Source organism: Schistocerca piceifrons, chromosome X (genome assembly GCF_021461385.2).
Source record: "Schistocerca piceifrons isolate TAMUIC-IGC-003096 chromosome X, iqSchPice1.1, whole genome shotgun sequence".
NCBI lineage: Eukaryota > Metazoa > Arthropoda > Insecta > Orthoptera > Acrididae > Schistocerca > Schistocerca piceifrons.
This window is the reverse complement of record NC_060149.1, coordinates 70,508,565-70,534,776: the sequence shown is the minus strand read 5'-3', so window position 1 is coordinate 70,534,776 and position 26,212 is coordinate 70,508,565. Positions and strand designations below refer to the sequence as shown.

The following is a 26,212-nucleotide window of genomic DNA, read 5'->3' as shown; positions in this document are numbered from 1 at the left end:
CACTGCAACAAAAACGTCCGGGAAGGGATGCGCTTGTGCTGTTTCACCAAGACAACGCACCCACACATCGGGCTAACGTTACTCAACAGTTTCTTCGTGATAACAACTTTGAAGTGATTCCTCATGCTCCCTACTCACCTCACCTGGCTCCTAGTGACTTTTGGCTTTTTCCGACAATGAAAGACACTCTCCGTGGCCGCACATTCACCAGCCGTGCTGCTATTGCCTCAGCGATTTTCCAGTGGTCAAAACAGACTCCTAAAGAAGCCGTCGCCACTGCCATGGAATCATGGCGTGAGCGTTGTGAAAAATGTGTACATCTGCAGGGCGATTACGTCGAGAAGTAACGCCAGTTTCATCGATTTCGGGTGAGTAGTTAATTAGAAAAAAAATCGGAGGCCTTAGAACTTGAATCCACCTCGTAGAACATAAATTTCAAGACAAAATTGGAAGATAGTCTGGAAAAACTTTTCAAAAATTTCTTGTGAAGCGAAATAAAGGATTTCTGATACAGAATGCTAAAGAACGTTATAAATAGTAGTGACAGACTACATTCAGTTGGTTTACGCAACGTAACTTATGTCAAAGCTGCAGATTCACAAGCGAAATTTATATAGTTATCTGGAAGGATATCAAAAGAAAAATAGCTTTCATTAAAAGAACTGGTGGTAAATATGCAGTAATATCTGAATTGTTGGTTTGTGATCAAGTAGCATATCAGTACATGAAAAACAACGGCTTCACAGGACGTATGTCAATTGTATCATTAACAAGAAACAGGTGACAGCTTGGAGGAATACCAGACGTCCATCGAAAAAGAGTTCATAGAGACTGTCCATTGAAAGTTCGTAAAACACAATGTGGAACTAAGCTGAACATCCTTTTTCAAAAGACGGTTGTAGGATAAGAAACATATAGCTCCACATTTTTATTGCGAAGTAGTGCAGAGGTGACGGCAACAAGCAGGGGGCAGCTGACGAGGGCGAAGTACCGTGGTGGTTTTCTGGTAGCCGTGTACGCCTCAACATAACTCTGATACGTTATCCCTCGTGCGAGCGTCAAGTAGCTACTGCAACGTTTTTATAAATGAAACTTGAAGAGAATTCTCAGATGGAAATCAAAACCGGAACTAAGAGTTGGACAATTCAATAACTGATACATAAATAAATTATGAAGAAGGAATTTTTAGTTTCAGTTCTCGTGATTGATTTCATTTCAGTTCATAGTTATCATGACAGAGAAAAGAGAACTTTTCCTACAAATTAAAGAAGTTAATTTGATTTAATTTCATTTTACCATACTAATGTCAGAATAAGAAGTAATATTTATTTTTCAATAACGGCGGAAGATCAGTTCTGAAGGAAAGAAATTTCAATGCCTTTGTAACCTCCCCTTCACTTATCGACCTTAATGACAGTGAAAAATTAAACAGCGTGTACGTAATGGAAATTTGGGAAAAGCAATCGTCACTGAAGTTAATCTGTCGGTAAAGAGGGAGGAAGGGTTACATCTAAATGAAAGGAAAAATGCAAATGAAATTGGCGTAAATTAATTGTGAAAAAGGGTAAAGTTAATAAAGAAAGTAAATGTGCGGTCGTTACGATAACAATTAACTGGCGTTAATGAGATATTTGAGATTTGGGGAAAATTATGGTCGCCAGTTCTATGGACAACTACTATAATAACTGAAAAAGAAAGGTTAATGCACATTTAATTAGCACTAAAAGCGTGGCAACTGATGGTTGACACGTGCTGTGTGTAAACTGAATATTTGTCAGAAGTAATAAATTTCGCTACACTCTGACTTAATTTAGCAAAAGAATTAATAAAGCCGGAAAATTGAGAGTTAATTTAGTGATTGAAATTAATAGTAAACTTTGTTTCTGAAGCACTACGAAATTAAATAAAATAAGGTTAATCTTGGGCTACCTCAACAATCATCTCAAAAGCAACTTGAATATACGCAATTTAGAAACAAGAGATTTAACTTTGAACTTGAATTAAATGATTTTGAACAATTAACAATAGTAAAATTTAGTATGTACCAAGCTGAGCTGCAGTCACAGGTAAGCTAAAATATGGTAACAAAACTAGCAGTTTGAAAAGCTGAGGTCCGCCATACAGTTCTAAAACTTAACGTACTTTCAGTCTTCCTTGTTGGTTGATTGAATGTTTGAAGTCGTCGATCGAGGAGGTGGCGACAATCGATTATTGTCGGCCGTCGCTGTTGCAGAAGCTGGATGTTGGCGCACCTTCCTCTTGACACGGTCACCTGGCGAAACAGGTTCTTGATGTGTGCCAGCTAATGTTACCCGTCCGCAACGCCGTGCCAGAAACTATGAAAAGCTGTGCCAGAAACTACACTCCTGGAAATGGAAAAAAGAACACATTGACACCGGTGTGTCAGACCCACCATACTTGCTCCGGACACTGCGAGAGGGCTGTACAAGCAATGATCACACGCACGGCACAGCGGACACACCAGGAACCGCGGTGTTGGCCGTCGAATGGCGCTAGCTGCGCAGCATTTGGGCACCGCCGCCGTCAGTGTCAGCCAGTTTGCCGTAGCATACGGAGCTCCATCGCAGTCTTTAACACTGGTAGCATGCCGCGACAGCGTGGACGTGAACCGTATGTGCAGTTGACGGACTTTGAGTGAGGGCGTATAGTGGGCATGCGGGAGGCCGGGTGGACGTACCGCCGAATTGCTCAACACGTGGGGCGTGAGGTCTCCACAGTACATCGATGTTGTCGCCAGTGGTCGGCGGAAGGTGCACGTGCCCGTCGACCTGGGACCGGACCGTAGCGACGCACGGATGCACGCCAAGACCGTAGGATCCTACGCAGTGCCGTAGGGGACCGCACCGCCACTTCCCAGCAAATTAGGGACACTGTTGCTCCTGGGGTATCGGCGAGGACCATTCGCAACCGTCTCCATGAAGCTGGGCTACGGTCCCGCACACCGTTAGGCCGTCTTCCGCTCACGCCCCAACATCGTGCAGCCCGCCTCCAGTGGTGTCGCGACAGGCGTGAATGGAGGGACGAATGGAGACGTGTCGTCTTCAGCGATGAGAGTCGCTTCTGCCTTGGTGCCAATGATGGTCGTATGCGTGTTTGGCGCCGTGCAGGTGAGCGCCACAATCAGGACTGCATACGACCGAGGCACACAGGGCCAACAACCGGCATCATGGTGTGGGGGGCGATCTCCTACATTGGCCGTACACCACTGGTGATCGTCGAGGGGACACTGAATAGTGCACGGTACATCCAAACCGTCATCGAACCCATCGTTCTACCATTCCTAGACCGGCAAGGAAACTTGCTGTTCCAACAGGACAATGCACGTCCGCATGTATCCCGTGCCACCCAACGTGCTCTAGAAGGTGTACGTCAACTACCCTGGCCAGCAAGATCTCCGGATCTGTCCCCCATTGAGCATGTTTGGGACTGGATGAAGCGTCGTCTCACGCGGTCTGCACGTCCAGCACGAACGCTGGTCCATCTGAGGCGCCAGGTGGAAATGGCATGGCAAGCCGTTCCACAGGACTACATCCAGCATCTCTACGATCGTCTCCATGGGAGAATAGCAGCCTGCATTGCTGCGAAAGGTGGATATACACTGTACTAGTGCCGACATTGTGCATGCTCTGTTGCCTGTGTCTATGTGCCTGTGGTTCTGTCAGTGTGATCATGTGATGTATCTGACCCCAGGAATGTGTCAATAAAGTTTCCCCTTCCTGGGACAATGAATTCACGGCGTTCTTATTTCAATTTCCAGGAGTGTATCACAGCAAGTCGAGCGCAATTACATGCTGCCAAACCCCGAAAGCGCAGCAACTCGCGGGAGCGTCACTCAACACACCTGCTCCACCGCCCTACTCCAGCCAGACTCTGCTCTGCCCTCGCTCCACGGCAGAGTTAACACTACCCAAGATCCTAAACACTTCGGTTCTCTACACAACCTATCGATGTAATCGTTCGATAGCATAGTTTTCCCTAGGCAAGACCCAGCGTAAAAATACAAATAATATTTATAAAACAAACCAATTATACATCGACACACACACACACACACACACACACACACACACACACACACACACACACATATATATATATATATATATATATATATATATATATTGTAAAACAATTACAATATATAAAGACACGGAAATGTCATTTCTTCAGGTAAACAAAATAAGGAAAAATTTTATAGTACAACAGAAGGAAATAGGAGGATATGCATTTCCGGCGTTACACCTTCTCAAGAATTTTTAAGTTTTACCCATGCAACCAAGGAAAAACTGGCAGTAGAAGAGGAGTACTATTATGCACAAAAAAACAACTTTTCTTTTAACTTCAGATATCTCATTGTTTTTAAAGGCAATGAAGTCGAGCCCAGAAGGAACACATGGCGAGAGCAAGGCGGGTCGGAGGAAGAAGGCCTTAAAAAAGTGGTTCCGCACATGTCTTGCGATACAAGGGCGGAGTGAGTAGTCAGTTCCATGTGCACTATGGGCCAGTGTATTTTAGGTTCTTATTCTCCGTTTTATTTAATGGAGCTGCAAATCCCTACACGAAATTCTTTAACTATATCTGAACATAACCTTTACACATCAAGTCTTCTCACAAGCTAGACTCCGTAAGATGAGTTAATGCTCATAGGTATCTGCTTTGCATATAATAAACTGATTCACTATACAAACGTCCCTGAAGAACTTCCACTCGACCGTCAACGATAAGAATTTCAGTTTTGTTCGTCACATAGGACCCATACGTCAGGGGAGTAGCTAAATCTGTGTAATAGCAGTTAGGAATCCCTGTAAACATTTGCTAACACCGTCGTTATCAACTGCCTTCCACTCTGGGTAGCTTCAAAAATTGACAGTTTGGTTAGCCTAAATCTAACTCAATACCTGAAACATCACTTTCGATCAGCGTTTTGTTCTTCATGAATCCTTACGTGAACCTCAAACTGTGGGGTGTACCTGCGTTGCTATAGACTATAGATGCAAGGTATTCACACAGTTTATAGCATACATTTACCGTAAGAAATCACACAATGACAGTAAAACGCATTACACCACAGTTACTCACTGTGGCTTCACGAAAACAAATGTATTCCTGACCAAAAAATTGCTTGAATAACCGCTTCCAAAAGAAAAAGAAACGAAATATAAAGCGTTACTGATAACATCAAACAATGAAGTGTGGTTTTCTAGCTAGATAACAAACTATAAAATTAATTTTGAGCGATACTCATGTCTTGCATTTAGTGTAATGCAGTATTCATCATATTAAAACGGATCGCCTACCTCCATTGCTATCGAGCGTTAAATGAAAATCGCAGACATTTTTTGTAGAGCATCATGCAACAACAGTAAACCATTTTATATTATACAGAGCGAAGGGTAAGGGGGCGCTTCGCTGCCGCGGAGTCGCTACCGGATTCCAGCAAATGGACCCTGGACAGCTGTGGCCCACGTGGCGTTCCAAAGCAGACAGTCTACCGAAAAATTTTTCGCAAAAATGTTATTGGATGAAACTGTCATTTCCCGTGTGTCATAGAGTAAATTACACTGCAGCTGTTCTACCAGTACACTCAGGACTTCAGTATTCAGACGAAAGGCGCTGTACAAATTTAGGCAACGAACGGTTTTGACCGCGAGACATTGCATTCAGATGAAGGGCGACTTACCGCTTTTTTTTTTTTTTTTTTTTTTTTTTTTTTTCGCCACGCGCATTACCGCCCTTATTTTCCCCTCTAGAACTCCTCCACTTTAGGCGTTGGCCCATACTACCCCACCTATCTAACATACAAGCAAAACCAGTGTCTAATGCAACCTACCACTTTCACCCAAAAAACTAACTAGGACGGATTGTTGCCACCACTTCGTGCTCCGGCCACGAACAAAAATGATCGTTTTGTTAAAAAAAATTAAAAAGGAGGGAAGACAAGAATGCAATGGTTTTTATTTTTTTGTTTATTTTTCTCTTTTTTGTCTTCTTCTGAGGGGTGTCCGTAGCAGCCACACGGTAGGGTATCCAGGCCGTCTTCTCTTTTGTCGAGAGTTAAATACCCTATAATTACCGTCGCTGTCTCCCGTCAATCAATCCTGTGCTATACTTTCAATCTCTTCTTACACGCTATGAGGCGTAGCGCCGTATACCGATCCTGCCTTGGAGGCGGTTAAGTGGGAGATGTGTCTCAGAGCTGGATGGTGACAGATGGTGACGCGAGACTGGACGCGCACGTAGCAGCCGATAGAGGACAGTATTGGATAGGGGACCGTGATTTGGTTTCGAGTGTGCCCACTATTGTGCACTAAAGTAATAGAATGTTTTTCATAAACTGTACTAGTATTTTCATAAAGTGTTATTAAGTCTTTTTGTGTATGTAAAATGTTATAAATGTGTTTTAGCAGTATGAATAATGCGCGAGTATGGTTTAAGGTGAATATGAAGATGATTGGGGAATGAGATTTTCACTTTGCAGCGGAGTGTGCGCTGATATGAAACTTCCGAGACTCGAACTGGGGACCTTTGCCTTTCGCGGGCAAGGCAAAGGTCCCGAGTTCGAGTCTCGGTCCGGCACACAGTTTTAATCTGCCAGGAAGTTTCATATCAACACACACTCCGCTGCAGAGTGAAAATCTCATTCTGGAAACATCCCCTAGGCTGTGGCTAAGCCATGTCTCCGCAATATCCTTTCTTTCAGGAGTGCTAGTTCTGCAAGTTTCGCAGGAGAGCTTCTGTTAAGTTTGGAAGGTAGGAGACGAGGTACTGGCAGAAGTAAAGCTGTGAGGACGGGGCGTGAGTCGTGCTTGGGTAGCTCAGTTGGTAGAGCACTTGCCCGTGAAAGGCAAATGTCCTGAGTTCGAGTTTCAGTCCGGCACACAATTTTAATCTGCCAGGAAGTTTCATGAAGATAATTGTTTAACGAGTTATGTAGTGGGATTTAGCGTGGAAACAAATCGAAGAAGTATGGATGCGGACAAAGGGGATTTTTGTAGAATAGATTTGTAAAGTAAGTTTATGGTAAAGGGAAAATTAATTCCGGTATAAATAACAACAGTAACTAACTTTATGCATAAACAAACCTACAGCATATTAGATAATTACGTCGGTAAAAAGTGCAGTCGTTAGGTTTAGTATTTAGCGATTGGTTATTGATGAAAAGCGCGGACTGACGCGGGAGATTGTTGTTTTGCTATTGGCTGTTGAGTAAACTGACCAATGATAAAGCAATATTCTTATCGTGCCTTTCTCTACTGGTAGAGAAGACTTAGAGTATTCTAGAGAGGGGTCGGAGCCTAGCCATGGAACAGTTCGGACGTGTGCAGTACTAGTTCCGATGGAAATGATAAGTTGCCGGATATAGCAGTGTTTCATACATCAAAAGTGTTGTAAAGTGACGGCATAATTATTCTGATGGGTGTGTAGAAATTTCGGAATTTTTAAGTGAATTTTGTGACGAGAAAAGACATAAATTCCGCGTGGCGTATTGAGCAGGTCGGTGGCTAAAAACTGTGACTGCATTAGGTACCGACAGACTTAATATTTGTCGAGCATTCTTAATCAAAAATAATCCGTGTTTTTGTAGCTATTACATTTTCGGGAAATGCAACACCATACACTTGGTAACGTGAGTGTAAGGGATCGCGAGTGACAGACTGTGTTAAGACTAGCACGGGCTTGGCAGTGATACTTATTCACCTAAGTTTCAGAATATATTAATTAAGGACAAAATTTCCAACCTTTCATTTCGTGTGAAAACTTTCTCCCGAAACGTAGATTAGTGACTTTAATTGCAGCCTGGTTCACGTTGAAGTACAGTAGGTTTCACTCGGCTTCCCTACTGCTGATCTGCTGAGACAATGTTCACAGGTAGGTGCAGGTTCGTCGTAAAGGGACGGAAGGGACCGCGCCGCAGCAACTATACACCCCAATCCTCTGGAGGGTGCGCAAACATCGACCTCAAGTAATTACCAAAGAGCGAACCATACGACGCCTTGCACCATAAAACAGCATAGTTTCTCGTTAAATAGTGCCAAAAATCTACCAATTCTGCAGCGCCCTCACTAAAAATGTATGACAATGTCGCACTTTTAACTCATATCGTGGCATTGTGTCGAGTAACACGGAAGTAAGTGACGTCAGGATGGACCACTTCGGCGGGCTCTACGGACTGAGGCGTCCGTCACAGCAACAATGCCAACATGCGCCGTGTGAGGAGCCAACAGTCGGCAGCTGTCTCACAAACGAAACTGTGCACGTCAGTGTCGACAGCGGCGTATCTGAGGCAGAGAGCGTCCTCGGCAAGATCAATAGTGTATAAAAGTTGTCGGGTGTGGAATTTTTCAGTTGTTGTCACATATCACAGTTCCCTTACCGCGGTGGTAAGGAAAGGTGAGTGTATGTATGTAACTCCACACCTGCTTCGAGCCAACCGCCGGTTGTCAGCGTTCAGTCACATTAGCAGGTGGTGTCCGTTGAAAGTAGCGGTAGAGGTCCTTGGTTCTGGGCGCCCACGTGGTCGGTAGGACATCTGTGGTGTGCGTACTGCAAGACCTTCAGTACACACACCACCAGATTATTTGACTTGTCGCTCTAACGAAGTAGGCGAGTGTCAGCAATATGTCTCGTGGTCTTATCAGGGCGTGTTTATCTTCTGCCGTTCGGTCAGACGATAGAAATTCCACTTGCACGCTTAGAGTAGCAGATTGACGGTGACCAACTTTAAACAGAACTTGATTCATTTTCACACACATTTATTAAAAGAGTAAAAAGCATAAAAATTACTTAACTTGGTTCTGGATGCAATTTACAATTGAAAATCTGAAGTTCCTTTGGTATTGGTACGTTAATCTTATTCTCAAATATATCTCTGATACTTGACAAAAGTGTCTATACATTTATCTTCGTGGCTGTGTACAGAAATATGGTAATCTTATTAGGCGCAGACTGAAACTTGACTATAGACTGGTACAGACAAACGTAGAACTCGCACAGACTGGTACAGACTAATGCAGACTGGTACAGACTGGTGCAGACCAAATGCAGACTGACCAATCGGAGGTCTGTACACTCGTTATAATACCTCGCGCGTTCATGTATCACTGCACGAGTGTGATCCGAGAGGAGAAAAGGTTCTACGTTAGCAGCAATCTCATTGGCTGCGTTACATATTAATACACGGATCGGCGGAAGCAGAATTTGGTCCGTCTCTATGGCAGCGCCATCTCGTAGTGCGGAGACGGACGAGCACTGGGCCTGTGCTGTTGTGCTTAGCGGGGCGCGCTCTAGTGGGAAAGTTGTGTACGCGCTGACTACGTGGAACTATGTACACAACAACATCCAATAGATATCTCGTGTAGAACAGATAGATGCGAATGTGATGTGGTGGCTGCGCGATATGTCCAAAAGGAATTGGCGGCGGGAGGGATTGAGGCACCACCTCCTCAATCAGTTTACCAGTGAGGGTGTCCTTGTCCGAAGCACGTAGGTGATGCGTCATCCACATGCCATATTTTGCTCGTTCATCATGGCAATGGTGCCCACATGTGTGGGCAACGTCAGTGTCTCATAACGAGTCTTGAACACTCTATCATCGCTGGTGAAATGACCAACGGCCGCCTGGAACTTGGCAGCCACTGTAGCGGGCAGTGTGAGAACGTGTGTATAATGATTAAGTTTCAGGGCGAGATAGACGTTCACAAAATGTACCCTCATGATGAAGTCACAGTCTCGAAAGGTATGAAGATGAACTTGCGTGCGGATCATATTGATTAGTTTGCCATACAGAGGTGCTGCTGTACACTGCACGTTCCCGTGTAAGGTCACTCCCACACAGTTTATCGCCAGGACCTTGATTATGAGCACTGGCGTACTGATAGTTAGTCCACTGCCCACAGCCATGTAGTGCGACCTCCGCAGTTTGATACGGCTGCCGGCAACCTCGCGATAATGCTGAAGCTATACGATCGCCGTACAAACATCTTCTGCCGACCTCGCCAATAAAACTGCATCGTCCACATAGGCACAACATTAAAAATGCACATTGAAGAGACAAACAAATGCTGATGTAGACTATGAAGTGCAGGTTCGACGGCGACGGAGAAGAGAAAGGTTAACAGAGGGCAGCCTTGTCCGACTGTGTGCTCAGTAGTGAATGATAGCGAGTGGTAGCCAGCGACCAGTTCAGTAGCAGCGGCCCCGTGGATTAGACGGAGAACCACACTAGCCGATACTGGGGAGACAGACCTGATTTCTCTAAGCTAGCCTGCAAGAAACCGGTGAACAAGTGGTGTAGGTCAACCGCCTCGAGGGCACCTTTTAAATGACACGGTGACATGAGCGCCACCACATCTCTTAACGCCACGTGTATATTACTGCCTCCCCTCAGATATCTTTGGTCGGCGTCAATGGCATCCTGGACAGTAGCAAGGAGGTGAGCACGAAGTATGCGTGTGGACAACTTCTAATACCAATCCACTTACGTCAACGGCTAGAAGTTTTGCGATTTGCACCCTCCGTTCGGTTTTGGCACAGGGATTACCATGCTCTCCAAAAATTCGGGGGGGGGGGGGGGGGGGGGGACTGATCGAGTGAACATCCGCTGCACATGTGCTGCCGTACTTCCCCCATCAGGTCAGAATAATAGGTGCTATAAAATGAAAGTGGAAGACCATCAGGTCCAGGAGATTTATTTCTCGCGCCCTACGACGGAGCTACGAGCGATTCTTCCAGCGTGACGGCCTCTAAAACTGTGTCGTCTCCTTGTGCCCTTCCCGAAGGTGTCAGGTTGTGCAAGACGTCCTCAACGTCATTGTCAGGCCGTTGACGAACCAGATATAGAGCGCGATAATAATCTGTAATGACACGGGAGATGGCGGTGTGTGTGCACGTTGCCCGTCCGCCGCAATAAGTACCGTGATGAGTCGCCTCTTACGATGTCTCCGTTCTCTGACGATGTGATAGAGAGAAGCACGTTCATCTGGGATGGAATCTTGAAGTGTTGCTCGAAACTACGTGCCTTCCAGTTTGGCCGCCGTGATCTGCAAGAGCCGCGCCCCTGTACAGTGGACGGCCGTTTCGCGCTCCGGTGAAGAAGATCGCGACGCTAGTTCCCTTAAGACCATATAGCAAAATTCAGTGGTCGAATGTTGCCAAAGCGCTCTGTCTCGCCCGTATGCCATGAGCGTGCAATGAATAGTTGGTTTGGTGAATGTCTCCACCATCGTGTCACAGAATCATAGGGACGACGTCGTCGTTCAGATTTGTGCCAGAAATCAACGACATCTAGACTGCCAGCCTCTTCCTAGAGAATGTTGACTTTAAGAGTCCATGGTCATCTAATACAGCTTGTCTGCTGTCGCTGCAGGTTCACAGCGCAAAGGAAGGCCTGATGGTCGGTGAATGTGGTGAGCCACAGCTCGGCACCAATAGTTGCTGCCCAAAGAGCTCATGAAACGTAAATCATATCCAGCCTGCTGGCCAAGTGGCTAGTGAAGTACTTATACCCACGTCGTTCGGCGTGGATGATTGTCCGTGTATCATGAAAAGCTAAGTCCCTGACCGTTCGATAAAGGGCCGGACACAGAACATGGTGAGGGACCTAATCATCAGGGCGTAAGACGCTGTTAAAATCCTCGTCTACCACTAAGTAATCTGTGGCACACTGAAACAACGAAGCCGTCTCGGAAGAGTAATAGACTGATCGCTCACGATGCCTCACAAGGCAGATCACGCCGACGTCGAGGGCAATAGCTCGCGCTGATTGCAGATATTGATTATCTATTGCTTCTATGCCATCATGTATTAGTACGGCCGTATACCACCCCCACCATCTGTAGTTGGGTTGCCATAAGAAGTTTATCCATAAATATCCAGGAGCAGGTCAGGCTTCTAACAATACCACCACTTGCAAAGTAGGTTAGAAATCAGATTAATAATGTTATTCACGCAGCATATGTTCGCTTTATCGGGCAACAACAAAGTTATTGACTGTGGATGGTATCGTCAGAATGGAAATAATGAAGTCACTGTAAAATAGTCGTTAATTATGGCACTTATCTTGAATGGATTCCCACGTAGACCGTCGAAGTTGTTATGGCTCATCTTGTTGATTCTAGGGTGATTCCACTTTGACTGCTAGAAGGTCCAGATCTGTATTTTAGCAATATTTGAAGACCTAACAAATGCGTTTATCAGGAAATTCTTAATGATCAAACAATCCCAGATCAGAAGAATGGTATGGTAGAAATAATTTTTGACTTGGTGTTCACAATCCACATTTTTATTAAACTTCTTGTAAATTCGCATATACTTCTTCTTGTCACATCATCGAGAAAACAGTTTTGTATCAATCTTCATATATATAATTTCCACTTTAATCAAACAGAAGACTTGACTGTTCTTTCGCAAAGCGAAATAACAACTTAACTTCTGCAAAGTGAAACAAAGACTGCTCTGTGCGCATTCGCGCCAAAACGGTTACAAGTAAGTCAAAGATTATTACAGTCTCACAGAAATGAATACACACAAGAACCATATCACTGTAATATTTCGATACATCGGAGTACCTATACATTAATAAAACCAAGTGTGAATATTGTCACAAAAAATTTGTCTGTTACTTCGCAGAATAGTAGTACGATATTACTGCTATCGAGAACTGGGGTTGGAGTGCCGTAATGGTTACGTGAATAAAGAACCATTACAGGCTGTACCTCTTGATGAAGGAAGACATCAATGTCCGCTGCCTGAATAATGTCCATTAACAGCTGAATTTTGGTCGTGGAATTAATGCTATTGATATTGACTCTACCTATCCGATATATCTGAGTCATTGGGTAGTAAAAAGAGATATCTTGCAGTCGCTTGAACCAGTGAGTGCGAAGTCACCCCTCTGACCGTCCCTGTCACCAGCGACATGCATACAAGTATCAGTGATCGGCCGAGATACGATATCCGTCCAATGGTCCTCCGGCCGTGGGCATCAGGTGGTCTCTCGAGTCTGACATCGTCCTTTCCATCTCCAGATCAGACAGCCATTCACCGAGCTGGAGGTGGGGTACGCTAGGCGATGGATGACGTCCATCTGGCGTCTTAACCACAGTCTTAGCCACAACATCGCCAGGGAGCTCGTCAGTGGGTAAGAATCGTCAAACTGTCTTCGTCCTTGGGCGGTCGTTGCCAGCATCGAACCAGGAACCGCTGCAGTGGAGTTCACTGCCTGAGATTTGTAGCAAATAAGTTGGATTGCTTCAAAAGGAACTGCCACAGTCACTCTGTGATCACTACAGAGAAAGACGATTTTCGCTTGGACAATACTTCTTTAAACGAAACTAATGAAATGCATTAAAACAAAATGAATGGATCGATGAAGGCGAAATCTGTAAATGTGCAAAGACGTGAACTGAGATCAGTGCGAACTTTGTTTGTGTCGGGGGTCAGAAAATGTACAGGTTGAGGTCACTGCTCGCAAAGATCAGGATATCCGGCTCAAAGTTCCGGTCACGACGTATTCACACCATTAATCGCTGTATATAAAACGTGTGCACCATTCTGCAAGTTTCATTTTCAGAAACCTTTTAGCAGAACTTAAAAATATGAGGGCTGAACCGCAGCTTATCATACCAAAGCTGAAAGACCGCCTTCTGACACCGTCATTGTATTCAGTATAGGAGTTCCTCCTAATAGTTTACAGCCTGTCACTGTAACATAATATTTACTGTATAAAATATTGTGCATCATTTTGGATTTTTTAAATTTTGTAGTCTGGTTTTCTTGGTTTTTAAATTTTCTTGAAAAAACGCTGACAAGAAGAAAGGACAGGCCGGTAGAACATCCGTTAAGACATCAGGGAATAACTTCCATGGTACTAGAGAGAGCTGTACAGGGTAAAAACAGTAGAGGAAGACAGAGACTGGAATATATCCAGCAAATAACTGAAGACGTAGGTTGCAATTCGTGGCGGGCCACATCAAACAAGTAAGAAGTCTCATTACTCAAAAAGCTATCTGTGAAGTACGAAATGACTCGTTACACGAAGAATTAGCTTTGGGTCACATCGTCTCACGGACCCCGTACAATTATGAAACTAACATATCTTTACGAAGTGCGTGCGGAAATTGCGAATACGATTGCACAATGCTTATACGATTTAATAGCAACGTATGAAAATTTGTGCCAGACCGGGATTCGAACTGGGATTTGGCTCTTTACACGAAAGGTCGCCTTAACCGCTTTCGCTATCCGTGCAAAACTCACGGCCAGACCCAAACTTCCATACGTTCCAGTGTCTACGTCCATACAAATCCTATGATTCCTGCTCATAGAGAGACATTGTTTCGCTCGTCAGATTGCCTTGCTTGGGCGTGAAATACAGTAGGGCAGTGTCTGTATTTTACAGTGTTTGTACAGTACGATGCAATGCATACAACGGAACATTGTATCAGACTATACAGACACTGCAAAATGCAAATGCTGCACTACTGTAATATAACTTTGTGTAAAACCAAGTTAAAGAAGCGCCTGTGGAACAATCCCTCTTAAACTATGGAAGAAACGATTTGTTGTAATAACAGAACCTCGTGTTCCAAATAATACTGGAAATTCCTGTTAATTGTCTGTAAACATATCAGTTTTAATCTAAGATGGAAAAGAAGAAAACTCATAACTGTTGGTGTTCTTTTTTATTTTTATTCTATTTATTGATAATATTCCTGTATCGACTCTTTCCAAACGACTTGTTTGCAGATGTGTATCTGCACACCGTAGTTAAGTGAGAAAAATTGGTGACTGAACCACCATCCTTCCTCTTCTTGGCGGGCAAGTCCTGACGATGAACGGTAGGGTTCGAACCGGCTACCTACATCTACATCTACATACATACTCCGCAATCCACCATACAGTGCGTGGTGGAGGGTGCCTGGTACCACAACTAGCATCTTCTCTCCCTGTTCCACTCCCAAACAGAACGAGGGAAAAATGATTGCCTATATGCATGCCTCTGTACGATCCCTAATCTCTCTTATCTTATCTTTGTGGTCTTTCCGCGAAATGTAAGTTGGCGGCAGTAAAATTGTACTGCAGTTAGCCTCAAATGCAGGATCTGTAAATTTCCTCAGTAGCGATTCACGAAAAGAATCCCTCCTTTCCTCTAGACACTCCCACCCGAGTTCCTGAAGCATTTCCGTAACACTCGCGTGATGATCAAACCTACCAGTAACAAATCTAGCAGCCCGCCTCTGAATTGCTCTCCCTCAATCCGACCTGATAGGGATCCCAAGCACTCGAGCAGTACTCAAGAATAGGTCGTATTAGTGTTTTATAAGCGGTCTCCTTTACAGATGAACCACATCTTCCCAAAATTCTGCCAATGAACCGAAGACGACTATCCGCCTTCCCTACAACTGCCATTACATGCTTGTCCCACTTCATATCGCTCTGCAATGTTACGCCCAAATATTTAATCGACGTGACTGTGTCAAGCGCTACGCTACTAATGGAGTATTCAAACATTACAGGACTCTATTTCCTATTCATCTGCATTAATTTACATTTATCTATATTTAGAGTTAGCTGCCATTCTTTCCACCAATCACAAGTCCTGTCCAAGTCATCTTGTATCCTCCTACAGCCACTCAACGACGACACCTTCCCGTACACCACAGCATCATCAGCAAACAGCCGCACATTGGTATCCACCCTATCCAAAAGATCATTTATGTAGATAGAAAACAACAGCGGACCTACCACACTTCCCTGGGGAACTCCAGATGATACCCTCACCTCCGATGAACACTCACCTCCGTTTGGAACGCCATCCCACAAGCATGAGGTCTGAGGTGGTGACATCGGATACGCAGACTGCTGTAGGAACAGGAATGTAATGTCCTCCAAGAGATATGCGCAAGCCTCTTTGTTAATTAGCCTGTAAACGGGATTATTAAGGGGCTCCGGAACACCCTATACTTGCAATGTTAAAATAACGCTTATAAATTACATCTTTCCTCACAAAGTAGTTGAGGTAGGAAGTTGAAGTTTTTACAGATTATTTATTGGAATATGGGCTACAACTTAACACAGGGATTTTACAAAATTTTAGTTCAGTTATTAAAGACGATTTTTTTCAATTGTAATGAATATTCACAACATTTTTTTGCAATTTTTTATTTATATATTCAAAAATATTCAGTTTTTTGGAAAAAGGCTGTGTTAAATTATGCAGCAGGTACTGTGTAACATTTACTGAAAGTTTGAAACAAATATGTTTGGAAGATCCTTAGAAACATGTAATTAGTATGAGAAAATAAAAGTTTTGGGAATCGAGCGACAAAGATTGGATTAACTTTTTAGTGCATTCCAGGTCCATAGGATGGATTATCTTCATCCTCTGCAAACTCCTCCTCCAGCTTCCTCTTGTTCCTCCTCCTGTTTACTCTTGCTTGTATTTCTAGACTCTTTACAGCCCTGTCTGCAGCCCGAAGGCGTTCCTTGTCTAAAGCAAGCATCGCTCGTTGTTGTGTTCGTAGATTTTCCTACCATTTTCTTCAGTTGCAGTTACTGCAACACTGTTCCAAAAGGTGGTCATGTATGAACACTTATCACATTTCAGTTGTATTTCACTAGCAAGTCCTACGTGCTTTATTATGGAGAGTTCCAGACCAACTTCACTACAATGAATACATCTTACACAGTTTGAAAAAATTCCTTTGAAAACCGACATATCAAATATTTCGTTCACATCCGATTCGCCCATAAAACATTCATAGTTTTCACTCATTGAACCAAGCTTCTTCTGTGAAGTATTTTCTTTCCCACTTTGACTGCTATGGGCAGGTGTACTTGACAGGTTAGGTTCACTCACTTGGTTATCGTCTTTATTGTTTACAGTAATAACACATACCTTTGGCTTTCCAACATTTCTCCTTTTCTTAAAAGCCTTCAGAGGATTTCTAATAACTTTACTTTTACTCATTATTATACGTCAACAAAACAGAGACTCAAGAAACAGAATTAATTACGAATATTTTCGAGATAACGACAGAGTAAATAAACATGAAACAATCGACAATCACACCAGCAATATATATATTGAACCATCACAGGTTAGCCACAACACATACTTTATCTCACATCACTAAAATGTACCTGATGAACACGGACGTTAATAATAACACCATTTGACAGCAGTTCAACAGCGCCACAGTGGGTCACGCCCATGTGGAACACATTTCAAAAAAAATTTAAAAATAGTTGTAGTCTTCGAAACTGAATAAATTATATATCTATTAAAAGGTAATAGTCTGCAGATTCAGAAAACGCAAAAAAGTAAAAATTGAACTTTTCATGATTTTGAGCCTTTCCGGAGCCCCTTAATAGCTCTGATGTTACGTGTTAAAGGTTTCACGTTCGATGCAAATTAGTTATGGAAGATAAGTAAAGAAGCGATAGTACTGCCTCAAATTACGGCACTTCTCGGTATCCCTACACATATAACGAGCCTATTATCGTGTGTTCGGTACCGGTTTTTAAGGGGACATTATAGATAGTAGGCTTCTTGGAGATTTCACAGGTAGGACACAGCAATGAAACGTTAGGTAAGACACTGGCCTGCGGACAGCAAAGCTTACTGAACACAAGCCGAGGAGGCAGCATCGGGGTTCGCAGACGCGCTCTTAGTGAGTAATATACACTTGATGAATATAAAGAATACTACGCTAGGTTTTACCTTCAGCTTCACCATCAAATATCCTTCGGTAAATCAACCGCGTTCTACTCAATCTCTCAGTCTGGAAGTCCCCACATAGACACCTATTCACTTCAAAGTTGCGCGAAAACGACAGGAAGGAAGGTTACGGATTAACGTGGTGTTGACTACCCATGTGACTACTAGAGATGAAGCACATGTTCATTTTGAGGAAGGATGGGGCGGGACAGAGAAATCGAACGTGTTCTCTTCAAATGAACCACCCAATGTACCCGTTCATTCTACTCCTCATTACATTCGTCATATTTCACGGATTCGGCAAAGAGAAGTCGCTAGCATTTGGAAAGAAGTCAAGAATGCACAGTTTATTTGTGTTCCATGGAATGGAATGACTCAGCTTTACGAATGTTGAAATATTAACGTGCAAATATCAAATATAACCTGATATATTAATGTAGAGTTTCTTTGAAGGCACTACACATTGGAGTAGAATGAGTTGTCCAACAGAAAGCTGTTTAATTCAGACATAATCCACTACATTGCCTACAATTTTACGTGCTATGACAAGTTGTTGAATAGACATCTACACATGTATCGACTCGGTTCTGTACTAATGATAAATCATTTAAGTCTCTGTAGAGAATTGTCATGCTTTCTTTTGTGTCTGTAGCTGGTAAGAGGTGGCGTGGTCAGTTAACCATAGAACACTAAAGGGAGGGAAATGTAAAATTGTTATACTAACAATCTTAGTTTTACTATTCCACGTTTCATTTAAAGGAAGTCGGCCGACCGGTGTGGCCGAGCGGGTCTAGGCGCTTCAGTCTATAACCGCGCGACTGGTACGGTCGCAGGTTCGAATCCTGCCTAGGGTATGGATGTATGTGATGTCCTTAGGTTAGTTAGGTTTAAGTAGTTCTAAGTTCTAGGGGACTGATGACCTCAGATGTTAAGTCCCATAGTGCTCAGAGCCATTTGAGCCAAAGGAAGTCGTAATTTATAGTGTATGCACTACTTAATTACAATTGAAAGGTCTCCAGTGGTATGTCACATACAAAGTAAGTACAAAATGTCCTGTTTTACAACTTATACTGACAATACTAGTTTGGCGGAAACCGCGAATTGGTACCAAATGCAATTGCAAATTTTATGAGAGTTTAGTAATCTAGGTTTAAGGTCGGGCGACAAACATTCGATAGTGGTTTGAAGGTAGATGCCCAACATCTGACCGTGAGATGCATTCGCAATAACTTTCAACTGTACAACTAAATCGCACGTTCTTGGTGTGGTGTCACCGCCAGACACCACACTTGCTAGGTGGTAGCCTTTAAATCGGCCTCGGTCCGTTAGTATACGTCGGACCCGCGTGTCGCCACCATCAGTGATTGCAGCCCGAGCGCCGCCACACAGCAGGTCTAGAGAGACTTCCTAGCACTCGCCCCAGTTGTACAGCCGACTTTGCTAGCGATGGCTCACTGACAAATTACGCTCTCAATTGCCGAGACGATAGTTAGCATAGCCTTCAGCTACGTCATTTGCTACGACCTAGCAAGGCGCCATTATCATTTACTATTTATCTTGTGATGCATGTACCGTCAAGAGCGATGTTCACCAATTATGGATTAAAGTATTCCAGAAGCTACGTGCCTTTTTTGCTAGTCTCAAGACATTGTCCTGTTCCAGACCTCACGCCATCCTGCGTGAGCTTTACCGCGTGCCTTTCGGCTTCCTTTCATTGTGGGTTGGCGCTCTGGCCAATCGACAACACTTGGAACTGATGATACAGGCACATGTCCATATATTGCCAAGAAAAGCATTTCAGTATCTACATCTAATGCATGGCATGCATGTTCTGTTGTATTATACAATATGTGATCTGAGCATTTGGTTTCATCAAATGCTTATTGTCTTCTTGAAGCAGTTTAAACACAGAATTATGCTTCCAGTGATTTGCATTTGCATTATCGCCTCAGTTTACAGTGAGGTTTTTTATATCTACTTTATGAAATTTCAGTGAGCACTTGATTACACTTTGAAAACCATTAGTTGTCTCATCAGCCTATACAGTGAAGTTCAGAAACCTATTTCTTATTACCCTTTCAGTATCAAAATACCTTACAACTAGACGAACATCTTTGTGTTTTTATGTTTGGAGGTATCAGCTGCAATGGAGAAAAAGTTGTTTGATTTAGAGGGATCTTTCAAGACATCAGCGATAATGACCTTGCTGTCATTATCAAAATATGTGAGTAAATTTGAGGACGCCTTCACTTCTTTTTCGTTCCTGTTATGTACATCTATGAAAGAATGTTGGCTGCAGAGTACGCGAAAGAACTTGCCCCCCTTCTATCACCTTGTACCGCAAGTCTCTAGAGGAACGGAAGGTTCCAAATGATGGGAAAAGAGCACAGGTAGTTCCAGTTTTCAAGAAGGGTCGTCGAGCAGATGCGCAAAACTATAGGCCTATAACTCTGACATCGATCTGTTGTAGAATTTTAGAACATGTTTTTTGCTCGTGTATCATGTCATTTCTGGAAACCCAAAATCTACTCTGCAGGAATCAACATGGATTCCGGAAACAGCGATCGTGTGAGACCCTGAAAGGGTGCAGTACCGCCCGACATTGAAAATAGGTACAACATACTTCATTATTTTTGTCAGAACAACACATTTTTTTGTAAAATAACTCAATTTCAATTAATACAGCGAAGCCGGATACCAGTGTGGGAAAGAATGACAATTTATTTATTTAATTGATCACATGTGCACTCCCACAAAGTAAATCCCTACATCCAGTTTGGTGAGATCTGTGAAGTGAATGAATGTATGGTGGTCTGCTAACCGCAGATAGTGAATGTGAATATATGATCATCTTTGAGACGATCCTTTGGCCACCTTTGGTGGGACCAAAGAGATGAAATTTACCTGAGCTTTGAGCGCCTGAAATGTGGCTGACCAATACGGTAGCAAGGTGCTCCCCTACTTCAGCAGAGGTGCGAGAGGACCTGCAGAATGGCCATGTTTCGGCACTCTGCCGCTGGATCTGGTGCTGTTAAGACCTGTCTTAGGTGTGCTTCGTAAAGACAAAAGAGTGGAGACATGGTATGCATGTGGAATATTTAAGAGTAGTTTGAAATAATAATTTCTCTATTTCAGGAACTTTTGCGGGGAGAATTAAATGTCAGGCAGGTAATATTAATGGGATCGTAGTAATCTTCGGAAGTGACCAACAGTCACAATGAAACCACATGTAGCAATAAGTTGAAATACTTCCGTGGGCTTAAGTCAAGCTGAATTACTAGCGTGTGCAGGACTTGAAATTAGAGACGAGTACTTCCACGTGGTGAGTACTGTGTGAGCCTCAATCTGTGTATGAGACAAAGGATAAAGAGAAGTACTCGTCCATGGTATCAGTTGAGGACTCGCGTGTGTGACGAATATGTTCTTGATATTACTCTCCGTGTTATGTTTCCGTGTGACGCTGGATTCAAACTATAATACTCTGAGAGAGAAGCAAGGTGAGTCAGCCGTCTATCCAGCAACGCCACTTGGCTTGCATTGCACAGGAAGACGTGCATAAATCTCCAGAGTTCATAGTAGGAAAGCAGAATTACAAAGTGGGGCAGTGTCGTGTGAAACTGGGATAAATACTAATTGGAGTGGGAAAGCTGAAAGTGATAGTGTTGTGACTATTTGCTGAGTTGGCAGAAGAGCCAACACCGTGTTGCTAGAGGAGGCCGAAATGCACGCGTTTAATTACACGCAGACTGGCGTGAGGTCTGGAACATTACAAGGAAATGAGAACTTAGAAAAACGGACGCAGTTGCTGTAATACTTAACTTTAATCCATAATTGTAGAACATCGCTCTTGCTGGTACATTAATATGCTCAATATAAATTGGTAATGGCGCCTTGCTAGGTCGTAGCAAATGACGTAGCTGAAGGCTATGCTAACTATCGTCTCGGCAAATGAGAGCGTATTTGTCAGTGTAGCATCGCTAGCAAAGTCGGCTGTACAACTGGGGCGAGTGCCAGGACGTCTCTCTAGACCTGCCGTGTGGTGGCGCTCGGTCTGCGATCACTGACAGTGGCGACACGCGGGTCCGACGTATACTACCGGACCGCGGCCGATTTAAAGGCTACCACCTAGCAAGTGTGGTGTCTGGCGGTGACACCACACTATTTATTGTATTGTATTCCATGTTGTAGTGTGGTGTATGTCATGTAATTTGGGTATGTGTGGTTTGCATGGGGGAGTAGCAAGGTAGTTTCAAAAGATTAGTGGGTTATGCTTGTTCCTTCAGTACCGCTCGATCTGGAGGAAAGTTTCTTGATGATGATTGTGAGAGTCGAAGTGTGAGATATAATAAAAGATCCACCATCCTATTCATAAAGTGCACTGTAGCGTTAAATAATTACGAGACCATAAGGTAGAGAATCACCAATGTAAAGCCATGCCCACTGGGAGGAATTTCTCATGCGTTATTGTTGTAGGTTATAGAATTTGTGTGTTTAGGTTATAGAATTTATCGGAATAAATAAGATAGTGAAAAGAAAAAGATTGGTGGACTTTTCCTTCGAATTGTATGTTGTCATGATGTCCCGAATTTATAATGTGTGCGCCATTCATATTCAGTGCGGTGGCCACGTGTTGATAAAAGCCGTTAAATAAAAGACAAAAAGAAAATGTGGTATTGCCAGTGCGTAGTGAACAGCCAGAGTTCTGTAAATCACTGATAGTCAGATGTGCGCTTCCGTTGCGTATTATTCATACAGGAGGATAATTTGTAACTTAATTGTGAGTACGAGAGTTCATGTTACTCAATAAATAAGAATGAATCCACTCGCTTGGCAGACCACTCATCTTGCAGGCCTGACCGCTTGATGCCACAGTATGAGCAAGGCATGTGGGTACCTCTCAACCCAACTCGCTTTATTTGTTCATGAGACCCAGGAAATAATAGGTTCAGGTTCCCAGGTAGATGCTATTTTCCTTGACTTCCGGAAGGCGTTCGATACAGTTCCGCACTGTCGCCTGATAAACAAAGTAAGAGCCTACGGAATATCAGACCAGCTGTGTGGCTGGATTGAAGAGTTTTTAGCAAACAGAACACAGCATGTTGTTCGCAATGGAGAGACGTCTACAGACGTTAAAGTAACCTCTGGCGTGCCACAGGGGAGTGTTATGGGACCATTGCTTTTCACAATATATATAAATGACCTAGTAGATAGTGTCCGAAGTTCCATGCGGCTTTTCGCGGATGATGCTGTAGTATAGAGAGAAGTTGCAGCAATAAAGGAGGTGGCTTACAAAACACTCGTTCGACCTATACTTGATTATTGCTCATCAGTGTAGGATCCGTACCACGTCGGGTTGACAGATGAGATAGAGAAGATCCAAAGAAGAGCGGCGCGTTTCGTCACAGGGTTATTTGGTAACCGTGATAGCGTTACGGAGATTTTTAGCAAACTCAAGTGGCAGACTCTGCAAGAGAGGCGCTCTGCATCGCGGTGTAGCTTGCTGTCCAGGTTTAGAGAGGGTGCGTTTCTGGATGAGCTTTCGAATATATTGCTTCCCCGTACTTATAAAAATGGTTCAAATGGCTCTGAGCACTATGGGACTTAACAGCTATGGTCATCAGTCCCCTAGAACTTAGAACTACTTAAACCTAACTAACCTAAGGACAGCACACAACACCCAGCCATCACGAGGCAGAGAAAATCCCTGACCCCGCCGGGAATCGAACCCGGGAACCCGGGCGTGGGAAGCGAGAACGCTACCGCACGACCACGAGATGCGGGCCCCGTACTTATACCTCCCGAGGAGATCACGAATGTAAAATTAGACAGATTCGAGCGCGCACGGTGGCTTTCCGGTAGTCGTTCTTCCCGCGAACCATACGCAACTAGAATAGGAAAGGGAGGTAATGACAGTGGCACGTAAAGTGCCCTCCGCCACACACCGTTCGGTGGCTTGCAGTGTATAGATGTAGATGTAGTCGATATTTCTCTTGCGAGGAATGTTGAAGTTACGTTTACACAGCAAACAGTAAGCTTGTGTTAGTGATCTGAGAAGTATGTAATGTAACGAGTGGGACATGAATGTGTCTGTAATACATTTTCGGGAGTCATTGTTATTTCCGTGCCTTATGTACACCATAACTGCTGATCGGTACGAAGCGAGCGCATCCGTGGGTTTCCAGTATTGATCGAGAAACAAGTAGGCCTAAGCATTCCCCCTCTCACAACCCCTCTAGACGCGTAAGCTGTGGCATTCTTTCTCCACTCCTCGCACTGTCTTGAGCCAAAGCGTCTTATTTCCGTAGAAGCATGAACAGAAAAAAAGGCGACATGTCGAAAATAGTACCTGTTATTATACGAAAATGTTTCCAGATTTGTCGATCACGGATTTTGAACTATCGGTAGTACTTAGTGAGATTAGTATTTATAACAGTGATCACTGACGAAATATACAGGAGAACGAGCCAGTCAATAAGAGAGCCTGGACGACTGAAAAAAATGCTGTAGTACGGGAGATTCGGGTAAAAACCTGAGAGTTGGTCGCGCTAGCTTATGGGCTCTCTGAACTTTTATTAAATGGTCGAAACATGAGCTTATTTATTTACACTAGAAACAAAGTAATGGAAAACTTACATAACAAAGTCTCTTGGCTGTCTGTTACGTACTAGTGTAATGGTTCTCATACTCTAAAGAGCCAAATTAACTGGTACACCTGCCTAATATCGTGTATGGCCCCCGCTGGCACGAAGAAGTGCCGCAACGTGTCGTGGCATAGAATCGATAAATATCTGATGTAGTGCTGGAGGGAGCTGACACCCAGAATCCTGCACGGCTGTCCATAAATCCATAAGAATACGAGAGGGTGGAGATCTCTTCTGAACAGCAGTCATCCCAGATGTACTCAATAATGTTAATACCTGAGGAGTTTGGTGGCCAGCGGAAGCGTTTAAACTCAGAAGAGTGTTCCTGAAGTCACTTTGTAGTAATTCTGGACGTGTGTGGTATCGCATTGTCCTGTTGGAATTGCCTAAGTCCGTCGGAATGCACAATGGACATGAATGGATGCATGTGATCAGGCAGGATGCTTACGTTCGTGTAACCTGTCAGAGCCGTATCCAGACGTATCAGGGGTCCCATATCAGTCCAACTGCACATGCCCCACACTATTACAGAGCCTCCACCAGCTTGAAAAGTCTCCTGCTGAAGTGCAGGGTCCATGGATTCATGAGGTTGTCTTTATACCCGTACACGCTCATCCGCTCGATACAATTTGAAACGAGACTCGTCCGACCAGGCGACATGTTTCCAGTCATCAACAGTCCAATGTCGGTGTTGACGAGCCCAGGCGAAGCGTAAATCTTTGTTATGTGCAGTCATCAAGGGTACACGAGTGGGCATTCGGCTCCGAAAGCCCATATCGATGATGTTTCTTTGAATGGTTCACACGTTGACAACAGCTGAAACTGTTGAAATCTGCAGCAATTTGGGGAAGGGTTGCACTTCTGTCACGTTGAACGATTCTCTTCAGTAGTCGTTGATCCCATTCTTGCAGGACCTTTTTCCGGTCGCAGCGATGTCGGAGATTTGATGCTTTACCGGATTCCTGATATTCACAGAACACTGGTGAAGACTGCCAGTTTCGCTAGCGGGATGAAAGCAGAGCTCACCATCTGCAGCATCGTCGACAGGACTGACTGCGGACCTTTGGTACAGAGCCGAGTGGAGGGTCTGAATCAGAGGCTGAGACGGTTCTGCGACCGTGTGGGCTGCGAATTCCTCGACTTGCGCCATAGGGTGGTGGGGTTTCGGGTTCCGCTGGATACGTCAGGAGTCCACTACACGCAACAAGCGGCTACACGGGTAGCAGGGGTTGTGTGGCGTGGGCTGGGCGGTTTTTTAGGTTAGATGGCCTTCGGCAAGTACAGAAAGGGCAACAGCCTCAACGGGTGCGGGGCAAAGAAAGGACATGCGGGGACCAAGCAGCAATCGGTATTGTAATTGTCAACTGTCGAAGCTGCGTTGGTAAAGTACCGGAACTTCAAGCGCTGATAGAAAGCACCGAAGCTGAAATTGTTATAGGTACAGAAAGCTGGCTGAAGCCAGAGATAAATTCTGCCGAAATTTTTACAAAGGTACAGACGGTGTTTAGAAAGGATAGATTGCATGCAACCGGTGGTGGAGTGTTCGTCGCTGTTAGTAGTAGTTTATCCTGTAGTGAAGTAGAAGTGGATAGTTCCTGTGAATTATTATGGGTGGAGGTTACACTCAACAACCGAGCTAGGTTAATAATTGGCTCCCTTTTACAGACCTCCCGACTCAGCAGCATTAGTGGCAGAACAACTGAGAGAAAATTTGGAATACATTTCACATAAATTTTCTCAGCATGTTATAGTCTTAGGTGGAGATTTCAATTTACCAGATATAGACTGGGACACTCAGATGTTTAGGACGGGTGGTAGGGACAGAGCATCG

The 26,212-nt window shown here is 44.0% G+C and overlaps 1 protein-coding gene across 3 annotated transcripts in view; it reads left to right on the top strand.

The window, feature by feature from the left end:
- Positions 1 to 17,578: 17,578 nt before the first annotated feature.
- The window catches only part of LOC124721931 (solute carrier family 22 member 7-like), a 209,224-nt gene continuing 200,590 nt past the window's right edge, over positions 17,579 to 26,212 (top strand). For 2 of the 3 annotated variants that reach the window (XM_047247088.1, XM_047247090.1), the window contains exon 1: positions 17,583 to 17,693. The gene's annotated coding sequence lies outside the window, so the exon portion shown is untranslated. Of the gene's footprint in view, positions 17,694 to 26,212 lie in introns of all 3 variants that reach the window. The other variant, XM_047247089.1, reaches the window with a different exon arrangement.